Genomic DNA, 20824 nt, shown 5'->3' on the forward strand with positions numbered 1-20824 from the left:
GCATTTGTCTGAAACCAAATTGATGATCTGGGATGATCGATTGCCTTTCCAGCTCTGGCAGTAATCTTCGAAGAAATATTCTTTCGAGTATTTTCGAGAATATTGTCAGTAGGCTTATTGGTCTATATGAAGATAACTCATTTTCCGGCTTGTTTGGCTTTGGTATCATAGTTATTTCAGCACATTTACACTGCGTAGGGAAATGACTTAGCCTGAAGCTACAGTTAAAAAGCAACACTAAAAATAACAGGCATTTCTTGGGAAGATTTTTGATTGTCCATGCGTTGATATTGTCGTGACCTGGAGACTTTGAATTTTTTATCCGCGAAATTTCCGACTGAACTTCTGAGAGTCTTACGCTTGTTAGAGGTTTATCCATTGGGCATGGACTGTCGATGTATTCTTCAACGTCCCGGCGTTGACTAGTACTGTTGAAGTTAAATGGCTCAAATGAAGCTTCAAGATGGTTGGCAAAAGCATGAGCTTTGCTTGTGTTTGATCTACACCAAGAATTGTTGGCATCTTTTACCGGAACCTGTCTTACGGTGGGCCGTTTTAGGTATTTGGTGGCCTTCCATATACTATAGTCCTTGTTTGGATCAACATTTTTGAGATATTCTCCTATCGATTCTTCTTTAAGTTCAGCCAACTTAGTTTTGAGCTCCTTGATTGCTTTGTTAAGGGCTGTTTTGTCATTTGAATTCCTGCTGTTGTGCCAAATCCTTCTGTTTAAATGAGTTAAGCATCCACCCCCTCTACCCGGTGAAACTGGCGCATCCTAATGCTACAGCGCAATTCACCACAGCTGATGACACTACAGCATAACACACCACACTCGCACCAACCCAACCAACAAAACCAAAAGCGAAGGGGAAGCGGACACTTTTCGATCTACACTTTCGCCATACACTCATCGCAAACCAACATTCGCTTTTGATACTCTGGTATATACACTGCGCCGCGTTAACACCCCTACGCCGATATATAATTCACCGACTCTGAGCGCGTTAATTAGAGTCGTCTGTTCTCCAGAGCGCTACATCAAGATCGACCCATCAGCAACCAACGGGATACATCTAATCAACACCATCTCTCGTTGCGTCATCTGGACACCGTCTCCAATTTATTTATAGTGTACATCTATGTTATACGAGTACTTTACAAACTTTATGGTAAAAACTACCTGATGAAATAAAACCATTTTAAATATAAATTCCACTTGCATTCTGTTTTTAATAAAGTGGTAGGGAGTGAATTATTGGGAAAAATAACTAGTGGAAGTACACCCCTGTAAACATGGTCCTTCGAGCCTTAACGAAAGGCACCTTTGGTTTTTAATAGACAAATTAAAAACAATAATAAACAATTTTGGGAAAAACCAAACGAAGTGCAAAGTGAAATATACATATGCATACATAAAGTGCCGTGAAGAAAAAAAAAAGAACAAAGTGCAGTGACCCAAACAGAACAAAAAAGATAAAATATACATATATCAGTGAGGTAACAAAAGTGTGAACAAAAACTAAATGCACTTTGTGACTAAACGACCAAGCAGTTTAAAAAAACAAAAACACGGTGCAGTGACAAAAATAATAAATGTTCAAACATTAGACACAAAACATAAATAAAAAATCAAGTGTGGTGACTCGGCAGAAATATAATATGCATATGTATATGCAATAACAAAAACTGCGGTGATAAAAAATAAAACAAAATATACAAGACTTAACAAACACAAAAAACATAAATCGTGCACGAAAGGGGAAAGAACCTAATCAAAAACATAAACATAAATGCAATAAACAAACGGGAGCGAAGTAAACATAAAAACAAAAAAAAACACGGACAATCGGTTGCGATACCTTACAAAAAACAGAAATAAAAACAAAGTAAAACAAAAAATTGGGCGCGTAATCTAAAAGCGGCTTAACAATAAAATATACACAAAAACAAACAATCGGGCGCGAACAAACAATAGCTAAAATATATTAAAACAACAAGAATGGAAGGTGTACCTGGAAACGGCTACAAAACTTAAGGAGAAAAGGAGTGGAGAAAGGAAGAGAACCAAAACGCAGAAGGCATTAGGGCAAGATATGTGCATACATACACCCTGCGAAACATAACATGCAAAGGAAGACCAAGTGAGCGTATTATGTCCTGTATTTATTTAACATATGCACATAAGTATATATGTACATATATGCCTAAAATTACAGTCGCACTTATTATACCTGTAATTAAAATCCGCTTCAAAGGCAAAAAAAAAAAACCAAACACCGTAAAATATATCAAAATATTTATATACTTATAAAATTATTTAGGCTCAAAACACAAAGAAAAATTGAAGCAATTACTTGCGAAAAATTTCCGGCAAACCCAATGGATATATTTATATATTCACATATATGTATCTATAAAGGATATCAGACAGCCGTTCTAATAGAAACATACATATGTATATACAAGAGAAAATACCTTCTTTCTATTCTTTTTTCGCGTTCTATCTCTATCGCGAAATAATATAAGCATACGGCAATCCAAATCTGCCTATTCTATACCCTACATACATTGGGTCAATCAATTATTACAAAATTATTAAAAAAGTAATTTTTGATTGTGAAATTAAATAAACGACATACATACATAATATATTAAAATCTACCAAACAAAGCAGCTTAGCATAAATAAATAATTGTACTTATACATATTCGTATACACATATTTTCATATACAAAGTCCAAATTGGCAACTATCCGGCAATACCCCTTGTTCTTTGACAAACAAAAACAACGAGCTCTCAATTGCTTACGAATATAAAAAAAAATCATAGTCATAAGCACACTAACAATTCGTGCATACTTATGTACATAGCGAATTGATCTCCTCAGCGAGCTCTCAATTGCACAAAACATAAGTACCTTCATAAGCACATACATACTTACATACACACAAGTCCAAGTATTAGGGTGTACCTAAATACTAACATAAGGACGTAAAAGATGTTAATGAATTAAAAGTGCGGATATTTTAAAACTTAAAACTAAAATAAAATAAATAAATAATATTATTTTACAAAAATAGTTAACAACAACAATAATCAAAATACACCTGCAAGAGCTACACGCCCAAAACAGGTTTCTAAATTTATTTCCGAAAGTGACAGTTTAACAAGATACTGCACTAGATTTGCCTCTTCACCGATTCAAGAAAACTCTGAATCGTTATTAGAAATAAAAAGCCAAAATCTTAAAACTTTCTGGTCTGCCACAAATGCAACAATATCAATAGGCAAGTTCAGGCATCCAACTCGAGTTGTCCGCTTGTGACACAGAAACCTTTTACGGAGGTTATGAAGAATGGCCGTCCTTCCGGGACATGTTCACGGCCGTGTACATAAACCATCCTCAATTATCACAAGCGCAAAAATTGTATCACCTCAGAAGCCTCAGATACAAAACTAAAGGTCAAGCAGGCATAATAGTAAAACAGTTCACTCTTATTGACGATAATTTCAATTTGGCTTGGGAAGCTCTAAAAGCTAGATACGAAAATGAAAGAATGCTGGTCGATAAACAAGTAACGACACTACTAAAATTGCCTAAAATAAAGAAAGGAACAAGTGAAGAATTTGTAACACTACAATCCACTGTTTCTAATTGTTTGTCGATTCTGTCGACACAAAATATTCCCACAGACAGCTGGGACCCAATTCTGGTAAACATTTGCACCGCCGCATTACCAGAAAAGTCGTTACTTTTATGGGAGCAATCGCTCTCATCACGAAAAAAGTGCCCAACGTGACAACAAATGAAAGATTTTCTCACCACCCAATATGAAATTGCGGAAAGGTTAGAAGAAAAAATAATCCAAACTAAGAACAATAAACACGACCTCAATGTAAGCTTCAATAGACCCCAAGCTAGAAGCAACAACAATATAAACAGAAGCATTTACAAAACGCAATCGTTCATATCCGAACAGAAAAAACAAACGTCATGCGAACTATGTAATAGAGGGCATAAATTTAAAACTTGCGAGAAGTTTAAAAAATTAAACATTAACGAAAGGTACAACTTTGTCAGGTCAAAAAGACTCTGTACAAACTGCTTGTCCCATACACATAATCTTAAAAATTGCAAAAGCAAATTTAACTGCTTATATTGTCATAAAAGACATCATACAATGCTTCATTACAGCAGATATCCAATCTCACCCCAAAGAAGCGCATTTATAAAACAAACCAAGAGTTTAATTGCAAAAGCAAATCCGGAAACTGAAAATACTAAAAATTGCCAACAGACACCATGCTGCTCAAAGGCACAAAAATCTCAAACGCTGCACAGTGAAACACAAAGTGGACTAGTTACAAAACTAGTTACCACCACACCAACTCACGTTGAGAAAAAATCAAACAAATGCCTTAATTCACAATTAAGGAAAGTTCAAGAGATAGGGAAACTTCCCCGAATATTAAATAAAACTCCACAAGATCAGTATTGTAAGCGCTACTCGAAAGCCACAACTACTCGATCACATAATGGCCGGTACGTCGTACGACTACCCCCAAAGCCACAAATTTTCAATACTCCACAAATTGGAACTAAAAACAAAGTCAGAGTTACCTCTGACAGTCCAAATTATTAAAAGCACATACAAATTTTCGGCCCCGCAGGATGGCTTTAGCCAATAATGAAAAAAAAGAAAATTCTGAACAAATTCTAGAGCGGTGGCGGGCTACTAAACGCCAAATTAGAACTAAGAAAAGTGTCTCCAAAAGTCGAAAAATCTACAACTTTTTATACAATAATGCCCCATTGAGGCACAAGTTTTCAAAAAAAAAATTAAAATAACATTAAGGGATCACAATTCTCCCAATGCGACACATTAACGCACCTATGCTTACAAAGTTAAAGTCGCTTTTATCGCATCTAACCAAGCGCTCCTCATATAGGTGAGTTATGGAAATCAGCTATACAAAGCTTCAAATTAAGTATACAAAATTATCTACTCCACGAATCGAAGCCGTTCGCAATTACCGGCTACTCTCTCGCAAGAGCCATCTATTGTCACAGCCCTAACTCCAGGGCTAAGGAGTACCCATTCTGGCCATATCTGAGTCAGGCGTGGAGTTACTATCCTTCATAAGCCGAGAATAAATAAAGTCCAAACATTGCCGATAATACAGAAAAGTCATATAATAAACTACCGGTATGCCGAACCGATAAATAATAAATTGTAAATAACAGGTAATAAAATTAATAAAAGCAAAGAACAACTAATATTCTGCGGCCTCGGTTACTCCACCAACAGTAAGCCGAATTACATGCATCAGATTATATATATAAAACTAGGCAAAATATTCGCCTAGGGGGCCCAGGATGTTTAAATGAGTTAAGCATCCACCCCCTCTACCCGGTGAAACTGGCGCATCCTAATGCTACAGCGCAATTCACCACAGGATGCCACTACACAACAACATCAATATAACACACCACACTCGAACTAACCCAACCAACAAAAGCAAAAGCGAAGGGGAAGCGGAAGCGCCCCATACACTCATCGCAAACCAACATTCGCTTTTGATACTCTGGTATATACAATGCGCCGCGTTAACACCTCTACGCTGATATATAATTCACCGACCCTGAGCGCGTTAATTAGAGTCGTCTGTTCTCCAGAGCGCTACATCAAGATCGACCCATCAGCAACCACCGGAATACATCTAATCAACACCATCTCTCGTTGCGTCATCTGGACACCGTCTCCAATTTATTTATAGTGTACATCTATGTTATACGAGTACTTTACAAACTTTATGGTAAAAACTACCTGATGAAATAAAACCATTTTAAATATAAATTCCACTTGCCTTCTGTTTTTAATAAAGTGGTAGGGAGTGAATTATTGGGAAAAATAACTAGTGGAAGTACACCCCTGTAAACACCTTCGAAGTCGCCTCTTGTGTTTAACCAATTCAGAGACTTCATCAGAATATGGTTGCCTATTTCTTTGTGTTCGACAAGGTTTTTTACAACTGTTCGTTGATGCTAAAAAGGCGGCTTCGTGTATTTTGTTGGCAAATATTTCCACAGCATCATCTAAATCTCTTGTTGAGTTATTCTCCATGTTGAGATTAATATTGGACTCAAGTCGGGCTTGAAAAAGTTTTATGTCAGATCTCTTATTTAATATACGCTGCTTCTGAGCAGTGACTAAAGCAGGCGAATTAAAATTAATAATGAGAGCGGAATGATCTGAGCTAAGATCGTCATCATTGATTATTTCGAGGAGATTGGAATCAATTCCTAAGTGAACAGCAAAATCGATTAAATCAGGTATCTTGTTAGGATCAGTGGCCCAGTAAGTGGGCCTGCCGGTAGAAAGAACGTTAAGATTTTTTTCTGTTATACATTTGTATAGTTCGCGACCTTTCGGATTAGTAAGACGAGATCCCCACCATGGATGTTTGGCATTGAAATCACCACCAGCCAGAAATCGACTGCCCAGTTTGTTGAAAAACGTAATAAATGACTTTTTATCTATTTTGAAACGCGGAGGTAGATAAAGTGCGGTTATGGTGATTCCTCCATTAACGCTTGCGATTTCAATAGAGGCTGCTTGAATTGAAGGCAACGAGATTGGTTCTAGTATCTTATATTTTAAAGCGGACTTAACAATAATAGCAGATCCACCATGTGCTTTACCATCAGGATGGTTGCAAGTAATAAGGTCGTAACCATTAATTTAAAAAAAAGACTTGATAGTGAAATGAGTTTCGGTTATCAAAAGTATATCTATGTTTTTAGTTACAATGAAATGTTCTAATCTATGATTACTTAGTCCATTGGCGTTCCAGATAGCCATCTTTAGACTTAATTGCATAATTTTGCAACAAGGAAAGACATCATGGTTAATAGCGCTGAGGTTAGCTCAATTTGTTTAGAGATCAGAGCTTCTAGCTTTCCTAAATTATTGTGACTGCATGCAGCAGTGCTTTGTTGTCCTCTTGTGATATCTGCGTAGCTTAAGTTGTTAAAAGTGGTTGCTCGGTATTTAAACTAACTAGTACCGACTTTAGGCCTTGGATTATTATTAGTCGACTTAGTTGGATCTCTTTTGCATACAAGTGCCTGATAGACTTGATAACCCTTGTAATTGGCAGTATGATTCTGCAAACAGTGTACACATTTTGGTGGAGTACCCACGTCTTTTTCGCATTGAGCGGTGGAATGGTCTAGACCGCACTTCACACACCTGAATGGCTTTTTACAATAGCGTTTAGTATGTCCAAACTCCAGACAACGATGGCACTGAACTAAGTCATTAAATTTTCGAGGAGGCTCAATTTTGACTACTGCATTACATAAGCGATTAAAGTCGAATGCACTTTTGTTGTTTGCTGATGGCTCTAGGTCAGCAAAAAATATTGACATTGGCATTTTTGTTGCTTTACTTTTTGCATTAACAATGTTTCTCACAATGTGGCCTTGTTGAGCTAAGCCAAGTTTAATGTCATCTATCGGTGTGGAAAAATGAATATTTTTTATTACAATTTTATAGGGCTTATCTTCTTTTAGCTGATAAGTGTGAAAAATTTTATTTTCAGAGTCTAAATAATTAACAAGCTTTTTATAAGAGTCACTGTTTGCAGGCATAACTCTGGCTTGTCCGTCTCTACCGGACTTGTACGAAAAATTTTCTCTGCCAATTAGAGCTGAGAAACTAATAATCATTTTATTTATGTCGTTAACTTGTGGTATGAAAATTGGTGGTGGTTTGTAAGCACTCGTAGTTGTCTCTATTTGTTGCTCACTGTTGTTATTACTGATATTGATGTCGCTTTGTGTGTTTGTGTCCAAGACTGAAAACCGGTTTGATGTGTTTAGAGTAATGCTTGTCTTTAGTTGTTTTTTTTAATACTTTTGGAGATTCATTAGTTTTGCGCTTCTCTGCTTTATGCTGGTATATGCTTTGCCAGCCTCCGCTGTTATCACACATTCCGCCCGCCACAACGTCCTCCTCATCCATTAGGTAGAGGATTTGTTTGTGCCGATTTTTCGCGTTTTATTCCACACGATTTTTTGTTTCCTAAAATAATGCAAGTGCACTTTTCCAAATGAAATCAAAAATTTTGCCTATGATTGCACTCACTGAGTTTTGCCTACGACCGCACTCATTGAATTCACGATAGGAACTGATAAACACATTTAGAAATCAATAATAATTCGCTTCAATTCATTAATTTAACATATTTAAGCTAACTAACCTTCTTCATCTTACTGAAGTTGACATAAAACCATAACGGTAGTTCATTTGGAAGAATTTTATATTCTTACATTCAGCTATAAATTCGATTTTTTTTGTATATGCACATTTCGTAACCGATACTGAGTTGCTTCAAATCATTAACTACACATATTTGAGTTAATTAACATTCTTCATATTACTAACATTGACATAAAGCCATTTGGAAGAATTCCACAATCTTATATTTAGGTAAAGGGTGATTTTTTAAGAGCTTGATAACTTTTTTTAAAAAAAAAACGCATAAAATTTGCAAAATCTCATCGGTTCTTTATTTGAAACGTTAGATTGGTTCATGACATTTACTTTTTGAAGATAATTTCATTTGTTGTCTTCCAAAGCTGGAATAGTTGCTGGCTTATTTCTGTAGACTTTAGACTTGACGTAGCCCCACAAAAAATAGTCTAAAGGCGTTAAATCGCATGATCTTGGTGGCCAACTTACGGGTCCATTTCTTGAGATGAATTGTTGTCCGAAGTTTTCCCTCAAAATGGCCATAGAATCGCGAGCTGTGTGGCATGTAGCGCCATCTTGTTGAAACCACATGTCAACCAAGTTCAGTTCTTCCATTTTTGGCAACAAAAAGTTTGTTAGCATCGAACGATAGCGATCGCCATTCACCGTAACGTTGCGTCCAACAGCATCTTTGAAAAAATACGGTCCAATGATTCCACCAGCGTACAAACCACACCAAACAGTGCATTTTTCGGGATGCATGGGCAGTTCTTGAACGGCTTCTGGTTGCTCTTCACCCCAAATGCGACAATTTTGCTTATTTACGTAGCCATTCAACCAGAAATGAGCCTCATCGCTGAACAAAATTTGTCGATAAAACACATTTCGAACCGAACACTGATTTTGGTAATAAAATTCAATGATTTGCAAGCGTTGCTCGTTAGTAAGTCTATTCATGATGAAATGTCAAAGCATACTGAGCATCTTTCTCTTTGACACCATGTCTGAAATCCCACGTGATCTGTCAAATACTAATGCATGAAAATCCTAACCTCAAAAAAATCACCCGTTATAAAGTCGATTTTCTTGTACATATACATTTAGCAGTCGATAGTGAGTTGCTTCAAAACATTAGTTTGAAATATTTAAGTTAATTAACCTTCTTCATTTTACTGAATGGCTAGATGAGTTAGCTCTCCCCTCTATACACCCGACACTGAACGACCACACGACAACACACCACACTAACGCGATCCACATATGAAGACACCACACATGCAGACACTCCAGATGAAGACACCACACACTACTACACACGAATATATTACACATGCGGACATCACACCACAACTCTACACTACTCAACCATCAAAAGCGACCGCTCCAGAGGACGACCCTCCCTTTTTTACGTCGACCAGAGCCGAGCGAACGTCTAACGCAGCGTCATTTTTTTACATCTACATTCCGCACGTATTAATGCGTATCTATTTTGAAGTGGCGTGCAGTGAATAAAAAGAAAACAAAAAAACCTCAATTATGTATTTTTTTTTCCTAATTGAATATTGCCGGTGAAATAACCAGTGTCCAGTTACAAGGTGAGTGGTGGCTAAATCGAAATAAGTAAACATTGGTCATTCGCGAAAGTGCCTTTCACTATGGCTCGAAGGACCAATGTTTACATACTTCGAATTAGCCACCACTCACCTTGTAACTCGACACTGGTTATTTCACCGGCAATATTCAATTAGGAAAAAAAAAATTTGCCGCTAAATGCTTACAGTTGTGTGAAAACACAAAATTATTTCAAGAACGAAAATATTTCAAGTATTTACTTGCACCAATTTCCAGCGGTACCCCTTATACTTAATCAAGTATAAGCAGGACTGCTTAAAATAAGCTACGGCAAATAATAAACAGACGAAAGAGAGGAAATAACAGAATAAGTTAAAACCAGCCATACATACATATGTGTAAATAAAATTCATATACATGCATCATATACATATATCCGATATATATACATATATATATATATAAATTAGAGAGAGTAAAAGTTACTCCTTTATACATTATATTGTGAAAACGTATACATATACAACATTTACATGCATACATACATACATATCAGTTATATATAAATATGCAAACCTCTTTCTTTTCTCGCTCTCACTCTCGAATGAGATTTACTGTTAATTTTGTATACTTAGTTTTTTAAGTTTGAACTCAACCTTTGTTTAACAGATCCTGGATAATCGTTAAGTTAGTCTAAGAGTAACGATCAAATAATAAAGATTGATATAATTGTATAGGGTGATTTTTTAAGAGCTTGATAACTTTTTTTAAAAAAAAAACGCATAAAATTTGCAAAATCTCATCGGTTCTTTATTTGAAACGTTAGATTGGTTCATGACATTTACTTTTTGAAGATAATTTCATTTAAATGTTGACCGCGGCTGCGTCTTAGGTGGTCCATTCGGAAAGTCCAATTTTGGGCAACTTTTTCGAGCATTTCGGCCGGAATAGCCCGAATTTCTTCGGAAATGTTGTCTTCCAAAGCTGGAATAGTTGCTGGCTTATTTCTGTAGACTTTAGACTTGACGTAGCCCCACAAAAAATAGTCTAAAGGCGTTAAATCGCATGATCTTGGTGGCCAACTTACGGGTCCATTTCTTGAGATGAATTGTTGTCCGAAGTTTTCCCTCAAAATGGCCATAGAATCGCGAGCTGTGTGGCATGTAGCGCCATCTTGTTGAAACCACATGTCAACCAAGTTCAGTTCTTCCATTTTTGGCAACAAAAAGTTTGTTAGCATCGAACGATAGCGATCGCCATTCACCGTAACGTTGCGTCCAACAGCATCTTTGAAAAAATACGGTCCAATGATTCCACCAGCGTACAAACCACACCAAACAGTGCATTTTTCGGGATGTATGGGCAGTTCTTGAACGGCTTCTGGTTGCTCTTCACCCCAAATGCGGCAATTTTGCTTATTTACGTAGCCATTCAACGAGAAATGAGCCTCATCGCTGAACAAAATTTGTCGATAAAAAAGCGAATTTTCACATTTCGAACCGAACACTGATTTTGGTAATAAAATTCAATGATTTGCAAGCGTTGCTCGTTAGTAAGTCTATTCACGATGAAATGTCAAAGCATACTGAGCATCTTTCTCTTTGACACCATGTCTGAAATCCCACGTGATCTGTCAAATACTAATGCATGAAAATCCTAACCTAAAAAAAATCACCCGTTATTTGCAACATTCAGTTTTTTATTCATCTGAATATTTCTGGCGACGAGGATGGGATACGTTGTGTTAAATTTTCGTATCCAAACCGAACATTTTGCGTGCAAAGCAAATTAATAACTTTTTTGTGATTCATTAAATTAATAAATACTTCAAAACTTAATGCTACTAATATAAGTACTTTGTGTTTGTGGTTTGAGTTTGTTCTTAAATTTGACCACACATATATATTGTGGAATAAACATTTATCGAAAAAAAAGAAAAACTCCCAAAAAATAGTGTTCGAATTACAAACGTGGTTTGCATACAAAAGTAATAAAAATTGTAAAGACAATATATTACAACAACAAAACCACATATGTTCTAACGAAAATAAGTGACTTTCATCTGACCTTGAAAAGACAAAATTCATATTTTGACATTCATTTGAACTTGAAAAAAAAAAAGGAGAATAGAGCAATACCATATTTAATATAAAAAAAAAGAATCATTTCATCTTGAGAGACAACAAAAAAAAAAACAAAAAAAAAAAAAAAATGCATAATCATCGTTTGCATTGTAAATTTTTCAACATCAGCAAAGCGAGAGAATCTACAACAACAACCACACAAGAGCAGTTTGCACTAACTGTAGCGGAAACAGAACCGTTTTGACAAAAACAAAACAATGGCGTTGACACTAGCTGAATGTTTACGAGAAGCGAGGAGCCTACCGCCATTTACTGGAAGTAGTGAGTACTCACTTAGTAATTATTTTCGCGACGTCTCAACCGTTCTCCAATTGACTCCAATTGAGCACGTAGGTACTTTGCAAAGAGTTCTTAGCAACCGTTTACAGGGAAACGCATTAAGAGCAGTTGAGACATTAGTTAATCCTACCTGGGATGATATTGTGAGTAAACTTAAAGAAGAATTTGGAATAAAGAGAACGTTTTTTAATTTAAGAATAGATGCTCTTAATATCGAAGCCATAAACATTGAAGAGTTACATTGTAAGTTAAGAATGATATTAAGCCAAATGAACACGAAATACTCTTTAGAACCTAACGAAATGTATACTCCCTTAAATAACGAAAAATTAATTTTTGATGTTTATGCCAATTATTTACCAGTACATATTAAATCTCTTTTACTGCAAAATAATATAAGCTCGATAAATACAGCTTATACGTTTTATTTACAAAATAATTTATTGAAAGATATCCAATTAGTAAATTATAAACATACAAATAGCTTTCCATATAATAATTTGCAAAATAATAATAACTATTCAAGCAGCAAAAATAATTCCCATAACATTCGAAATAGACGTAATTATTCAAATGGTACGAATGTTCAGCGGTATCAAAATTCTAACAACTTGCCTAATTTGGGTAGCCAATATAATAACTTTAATAATCCCAGAGCAAATTATTCGAATTTTCAGAGCCAGAATAATACTTACCCTAATAGTTTCGGTACAAATATCGGAAATTTCCATAACCAAAATTTTAATCCATACCCACAAAGTAATAATTATAATTTCCGCAATACTAGTCACTTCCAACCAAATCCTCAGCAGTCTAACAATAACAGCCGAAATAATAATTTGGAGTCAATGGAAATAGATGCTATAAATTATACAGAAAATTTTCCTGTTCAGCCTCGAAATTATCATTACCCATAATCACACTAACCATAAATAATATTAAAACAAGGTGCCTAATCGATAGTGGCGCTGCTACAACCTTAGGGGATTACACATTCTTTTCAAAACTAGGAAAATCAAAAAAATTAATAAAACCAATTTTGTTGCATACCCTAGTTGGTGATAATATAATAAAAGAAGAAGTCATTGTTGATGTGCCAAGTGAATTTAAAGAAAAAAATAGTACTATGTCCGTTAAGTTGGTGAATTTTATCGATAAAAAGTTTGATTGCATAATAGGAATAAATATTTTACGCCCTTTCGGTGCAATAATAGACTTTCAGAATAATAATCTTATAATTAATAACAATAATATAAATTTAAATAATAATAACTTTAATATATCCTATGAGGAAATAAACTATTTAGAAAAGTTTGAGCTGGATAAATTTAAAGAGCTAATACCAACAACTTTAAATAACGAAGAAAAAAAATTACTAGAAAATTTTCTACATAAAAATAAAAAGACATTTTACATTAAAGGGCAAAACTTAACAACGACCACTTGTGTAAAACATAAAATCATAACTAATTCTAATAAAATAATTTATTGCAAAAATTACCGACATCCACAGATCCTAGAGAATGAAATAGAAAAGCAAATACATGAAATGTTGAAAGAAAATATAATACGCCCTAGTAAATCCCCTTACAATTCCCCATTGTGGATAGTAAAAAAAAAATCAGATAATTCAAATGAAAAAAAATGGCGATTAGTAATAGATTTTAGGAGATTAAATGAGATTACGGTAGACGACAAATTTCCCATACCGAACATAGAGTCCCTATTTGATAAGTTAGGTAAGGCGCAGTATTTTTCTTCATTGGACTTGGCGAAGGGCTTTCATCAAGTACTAATGGATGATAGCGATGTTGAAAAAACTGCCTTTTCGACTCCTATGGGGCATTTTGAGTTCATTCGAATGCCATTCGGTCTCAAGAATGCGCCTGCCACATTCCAGCGAATGCTGAACTACATTTTGTCGGATTTTATTAATAAAATCTGTATTATTTATATGGATGACATATTAGTATTTTCGACATCTTTAACCGAACATTTAGAAAGCTTACAAAAAATATTTAATAAACTAAATGAATTTAACCTAAAAGTACAAATTGATAAGTGTAAATTTTTATCTAAAGAAACAAGTTTCCTTGGTCATATTATAACAAATGCGGGAATAAAACCAAACCCCGAAAAAATAAGTATTATAAAAAATTTGGAACTACCAAAAACAGTTAAAGATATTAAATCTTTTCTGGGCCTAACCGGCTATTACCGGAAATTCATTAAAAACTATTCTTTAGTAGCTAATCCTATAATTAAATATTTGAAGAAAAATAGTAAAATTGATGTTAACGACAAATCATACATTGAGTCTTTCGAAAAGTTAAAGAATATTTTAGTAAATCCGCCATTATTGCGCTATCCCGATTTTAGTAAAAAGTTCGTATTAACTACTGATGCTAGTAACGTAGCCATTGGCGCGGTATTAAGCCAAGAAGGAAAACCGATAAGTTATGCCAGTAGGACTCTGAATGGGCACGAACAAAATTACTCAACGTTAGAGAAGGAGCTGTTGGCCATTGTATGGTCAGTTAAATATTATCGTCCATACCTTTACGATCGAAAGTTCCTAGTCCAAACTGATCACCAGCCCCTGAAATGGCTTTATTCGCTTAAGGACCCAAATTCGCGAATCATCAGGTGGAAAATTTTATTAGACGGGTTTTACTTTGATATCGAATACATAAAAGGCAAGGAGAATAACGTGGCGGACTTTTTGAGCAGAGTGCAGCTGACTCAACCGCCTTTAGCTGAAGTTCATAGTGTGGAGAAAAGTTTAAATAATAAATTTTTCATGATAAATAAAATCGTCAACAAATACAGAACGCAAATTAGATTAGTAAAAAATAAACATAAGGAAATAGAAATACTTTTCAAAAAATATAAAATATTATACGTGTCTAAAAATGATTTAAATAATACACATTATTTGAATGATTTGTTCAGACGAGAGTTAAAAAATGGAAAAGTTGGTATATACTCGGAACTCGAAGATAATAAATACAATATAATTCAAAATAAATTAACACAATTATTTTCTAACAATATTAAAATAAACTTTATAAAATGTACTAAAGTTGCACGTGATGTTGCATCCGAGGAATCTTTGTTGAGTATCATTGATGATATTCACACGAAAGGTAACCACAGAGGAATTCATGAAAACTACAATGAACTAAAAGATAACTATTTTAATCCGAAATTAATAAAACTAATAAATAGATACTGTAATAACTGTAGAGTTTGCAATGAAAATAAATACGATAGAAAACCCATAAATAAAAAATTTCAACATACTATAACACCAGAAAAACCTAATCAAATAATACATATAGATATTTTTCAAATACAAAAAACTTCATTTTTAACAACAATCGATAAATTCACTAAGTTGGGGACAGCACATAAATTAAACGATAAAAATATGGTAACAGTAAAAACTAAAATTGAAGAGCGAATCGCGTTCTTAGGAAAACCTGATAAAATTGTTATGGATAATGAATTTAATAATGCGCTTATAAAATTATTCTGTCAAGAAAATAATATAGAAACCCATTTTACAACGCCGAACTCTCACACCGGGAATTCGGATGTGGAAAGAATGCATTCGACTCTTTTAGAACACATAAGAATAATAAAAAACGCTGAAAAGATTAATGACTCTGAGGAATTGGTACTAAAAGCAATAAACTTTTATAACAACACAATTCATACTACAACTAAACTTAAGCCAATAGATTTCATAAATAAAATAAACATAGATTTAAATGAAGTTAAAGAGAGATCTGAAACAAATAAAAAGAAAGCCATTGACAGAGAAAACATTAAAAGAGAAAATGTAACGCTTAATTTACGAAGTCAAAATCTATATATTAAAAATCCTGCTGCAGGCAGACAAAAAACTGCTAAAAGGTTTAACAAATACCACTACAGCAATCCCAATAAAGTAGATACTGCACAGTTCAGAAGGCCATTAAAGCCTATAAACTGAATTGAAACATAAAAAAAAAAAAAAATGTTTATAAATAGAAAACTATGTATGTATACCATATTTTGTTTTATAGGTATATTATTTAGAAATTTAGAAATAACATATATAAGTAGGTACTCATAATTTACAATGTAATTAAAATGTTAAATTTATATTCTGTAAAATGATACATACATATGTAAATCCTATTTCTTATTTTCAAATGTATAATAGCAAACTTAAATTTTATGTCTACCTTTTCTAATATATTTTTACCGAATTCGATGGGACTCGAATTTAATATGGGAGGGCGAGTTATATATAAATATGCAAACCTCTTTCTTTTCTCGCTCTCACTCTCGAATGAGATTTACTGTTAATTTTGTATACTTAGTTTTTTAAGTTTGAACTCAACCTTTGTTTAACAGATCCTGGATAATCGTTAAGTTAGTCTAAGAGTAACGATCAAATAATAAAGATTGATATAATTGTATTTGCAACATTCAGTTTTTTATTCATCTGAATATTTCTTATCTACCCACTTTAAGTGTCCGCTAATTTTCTTTTCGCGGTTTATCCGTACGGCGAATATACATATATTTATATGTACACGCGTACCTATGTACCAGTATATGTGGAGTACTAGTTTATTAGCAAAGTATATACAGTAGATAACCTTTTGCGTGGTAGCTTTCATGGGGGTGAATAGCGGCCATCTTGGATTATCAGTGGTAGCAACCTGTAGCAACGCAGTGATGTATAAATTGAGGTACTAAATACTTAGCAAATTTATTTTATTAAATAAAAAAACTATAAATATTGTTGCTTAATATAAAAGAAAATTATTTATTAATGTTATATATTTACCAATAGGTGATTTAAATGTCATAGTGTGCAATATTTCGGCCATAAAAATAGCATTTACTGATATTCAGATATTCTTTTTGTAGTGAGTTCTTAATAATAAAATGCAGTCCTGTTTTCAGATTTCTCGGTGGTGAGTTTTCTTCTGAATCTGAATACATTTGACCGACAGAAAACATAAAAGCAAAAACACTTATACAAAATATATATAATAAAATAAACACTGGTTTAAAATCACTTTGCAATTGATATTTTCTTAATGAATTGTCACTTTGTATACATATGTCAAACGACAAATTACCACCCAGGATTGTATCCTACTGCATGCAAAAATTTAGAAATACTTGAAGCGTGTTTTAAAATTGCACACAAAATAACAACTGATTTAACATTAAACAACAAGTAATATCCCAATAAAATTGAACAGATATTCAAAGTAATTCAATATAATCACTTAAATAACGTAAACACTTGCATTATTTAATATATTTTAAAGTGGTGATCATCAAAATTTAAAATTTATATGTAGCTCAAATGCTAACACAACACCCTGATTAACATGAAAGTAGCAAAAAAAGGGTTACACAAAACCCTAAGATTTGATGGAGGTGAGTATAAGTATGTAAACAAACCAAAGGTTGTCTACTGTATATACTGAGTTATTAGTACACGTCTGGGCGACGTGGTAACCAAAATCCAACTGACATGTTTAGCTTAGAATTTAATATCTTATATGCTTATTTAGGTAACGGTCATCGACAAGCATCAGGTGATGCTGCTGTCAATATGTAATGTATTATTATAGCTTAATTAATGTACGAGTATGTAAAAGAGAAAGAAGTACTGTAACTAATAGGATAACAATGTAAAGTAGAATGTAGGATAACTTAACCTTTAGTTGTGTTAATATAAATGAACTTAGTATTAACCTGTGAATGCATGAATTAAATAAATTTGAAGATATGTTTAATATGGGTGTCGCCACATATCTCCCCTGTGGGAAAAAAAAGGAAAATTAGCTAGAATTTTTTTGAATTATGAAGATATTTTGAAGCGCACTCTTTTTTGACTTCTTTGTATTGTAGTAGAAAGATCAGGATTCGTGTCGCTGGTAGTTCTGTTGCTTAAGTTATTTCCAGACGAATTATTAGATGCTCGATATCTTCACTACAAAGATAAGCTGGTTTTAGGCGATCGATGGATATGTGTGCAGATTTTCCATATAGTAGTAGTTTGTAGTATTTTTCATGTCTGTCCATAACAGGGAATGGTCCATCATATGGTGATGAAAATGATTGCTTGACTTTGTCGTTTCGAATAAAAATGTGCGTTGAATTTGCGAGATCCTTTGAAATGAAGATTTTCTCTCGGTTATGACGAGAAGCAGGCATAGGCGTTAGATTTTGAAACGCTTTTCTTAGCGTTTTAACGAGTTCAGGTGCTTCGATTGATTTATTTGATGGTGTTAAAAACTCACCCGGGAGTCTGACTGACTCACCAAAAACAATTTCTGCTGGTGTGGCTTGGACGTCTTCTTTGAATGCAGCTCGTAGTCCTAAGTGAACTGCAGGGAGTGCATCGTACCAACTATCGTTGAGGCAAAGAAGGGATGATTTGAGTTGACGGTGAAAGCGTTCGATAAGTCCGTTTGATTGTGGGTGATAACTCGTTGTTCGTTGATGTTTGAAACCGAGAAGATCAGCGAGCTTCCTGAAAAGGTCTGACTCGAATTGTCCTCCAAGGTCGGTTGTTATTCGAAGTGGGACTCCAAAGTAGGAAATCCAAGTTTGCATGAGTGCATGTGCTACTCGGTCGACTGTGCCGTCAATAAGTGGTGCGGCTGCTGAATAGCGTGTGAATCGGTCGATTATTGTGAGACATTTGGTGTGCCCTTTTGAAAGCGGGAGTGTCACCAAATCTATGTGAATATGTTCAAATCGACGCGAAGGTGGCTGGAATGTTGCGATTGGTGAAAATGTATGACGTGAAATTTTATTGCGTTGACATTGAATACATGCTTTGGTCCATGTGATGCAATCCTTGTTGATTGATGGCCAAACATATCTTTGTGTGATAAGGCGTCTTGTAGCTCGGCGACCAGGATGTGAGACTGAATGAAGAGTCTCGAAGATTCGCCGTCTTAGTTGTTGTGGAACGAACGGACGTGCTGTGCCTGTAGATATGTCACAGTATATAGCAATGTCCGTAGTATTGCTGTTGATTTTGCGTAGCTCTAATGATGTATTCGAGCTGTTGAGTAGTTGTTGAAGTTCTGCATCCTTATTTTGAGCGCATGCAAGTTCTTCGGATGTAACTGCTGTGTGAATGGCATCGACTCGTGATAAAGCGTCCGCAACGATATTGCTGGAACCGGATATGTGCCGTATGTAGGTGGTAAACTGACCGATATAATCAAGTCGTCGAAATTGCCATGGTGAAGCGTGTTCGGGCTTCTGTTTGAATGCGTGCATTAAGGGCTTGTGATCTGTGTAGATTGTGATGTGTCGTCCCTCAAAAATATGACGGAAATATTTGACTGCTTCGTAGATTGCGTTGAGTTCACGATCGTAGGTTGATCGTTTTTGAACAGATGGTGCAAGTTTGCGGCTAAAGAATGCAAGCGGTGGCCAATGTTCGCCAATACGTTGCTGAAGCGCGGCACCTATTCCACATTCAGATGCGTCTGAAAAGATGGCCCACTCGGAATTGTTGTCCGGGTGCGCTAAGAGAGCTGCGTTAGCAAGAGCTTTCTTGCAGTTTAAAAATGCGTTTTCAAGCGATGTTGTCCAGTTTATTGGAGTTTTTTCGTTGATTTTAGGACCTTCGAGTAGCGTGTTGAGTGGTGCGAGTAAGTTTGCTGCGTTTTTAATAAATTTGCGGTAAAAGTTGATTGTACCAATGAAGTTGCGTAGCTTGGTGATTGTTGAAGGACGAGGATAGTCGATGATGACTTTGACTCGTTCCGGAAGTGGTTTTATTCCATGGGCGGAAATTGTATGCCCTAGGAACTCGATTTGCTTGAGACCTAGACATGTTTTTGTTGTGTTGATGACTAAGCCATAGTGTTGAAGGCGTTGAAAAACGATACGCAAATGTTGTTTGTGCTCTGCTTCGTTGGCAGATGCGACCAGTAGATCATCGATGTATGCGAAAACGAAAGGTAGATCTCGAGTTACCTCATCGATGAAGCGTTGAAAGGTCTGAGCTGCGTTGCGGAGTCCGAAAGTCATAAATGGAAACTCGAAGAGACCAAACGGTGTAATTATAGCCGTTTTGTGAACGTTAGGTCGATGGTTGAATAGAAAGATGTACCGTGTGAATTTGCGGTGAAATCTTCTAAGCATCGAACTGGGTACCGGCCTGCTATGGTACGTTCGTTGAGACGACGGTAATCGCCGCATGGGCGCCATTCGCCACTCTTTTTGGGCGCCAGATGTAGAGGTGATGACCAAGGGCTATCGGATGGTCTTGCAATACCCAGGTTGATCATCTTTTGAAACTTAGCTTTCGCGATTTTTAGTCGTTCGGGAGCTAATCGTCGAGCACGACTGCTGATTGCCAGGTGTTGTCTTGATGTGATGTTGCGCTGTATGTGAAATTTGTTTGGGTTCACCATCGGGACGTGCAATCTTAGAATATTCGGCAAGCAGTTGCCAAAATCCTGATGATTTATTCGGCTGTTGGAGTTTGATCGACTGCACAGTCACGCTTTTAGTAGTACTTGAGG

Source organism: Bactrocera dorsalis, chromosome 3 (assembly GCF_023373825.1).
Source record: "Bactrocera dorsalis isolate Fly_Bdor chromosome 3, ASM2337382v1, whole genome shotgun sequence".
Lineage (NCBI taxonomy): Eukaryota > Metazoa > Arthropoda > Insecta > Diptera > Tephritidae > Bactrocera > Bactrocera dorsalis.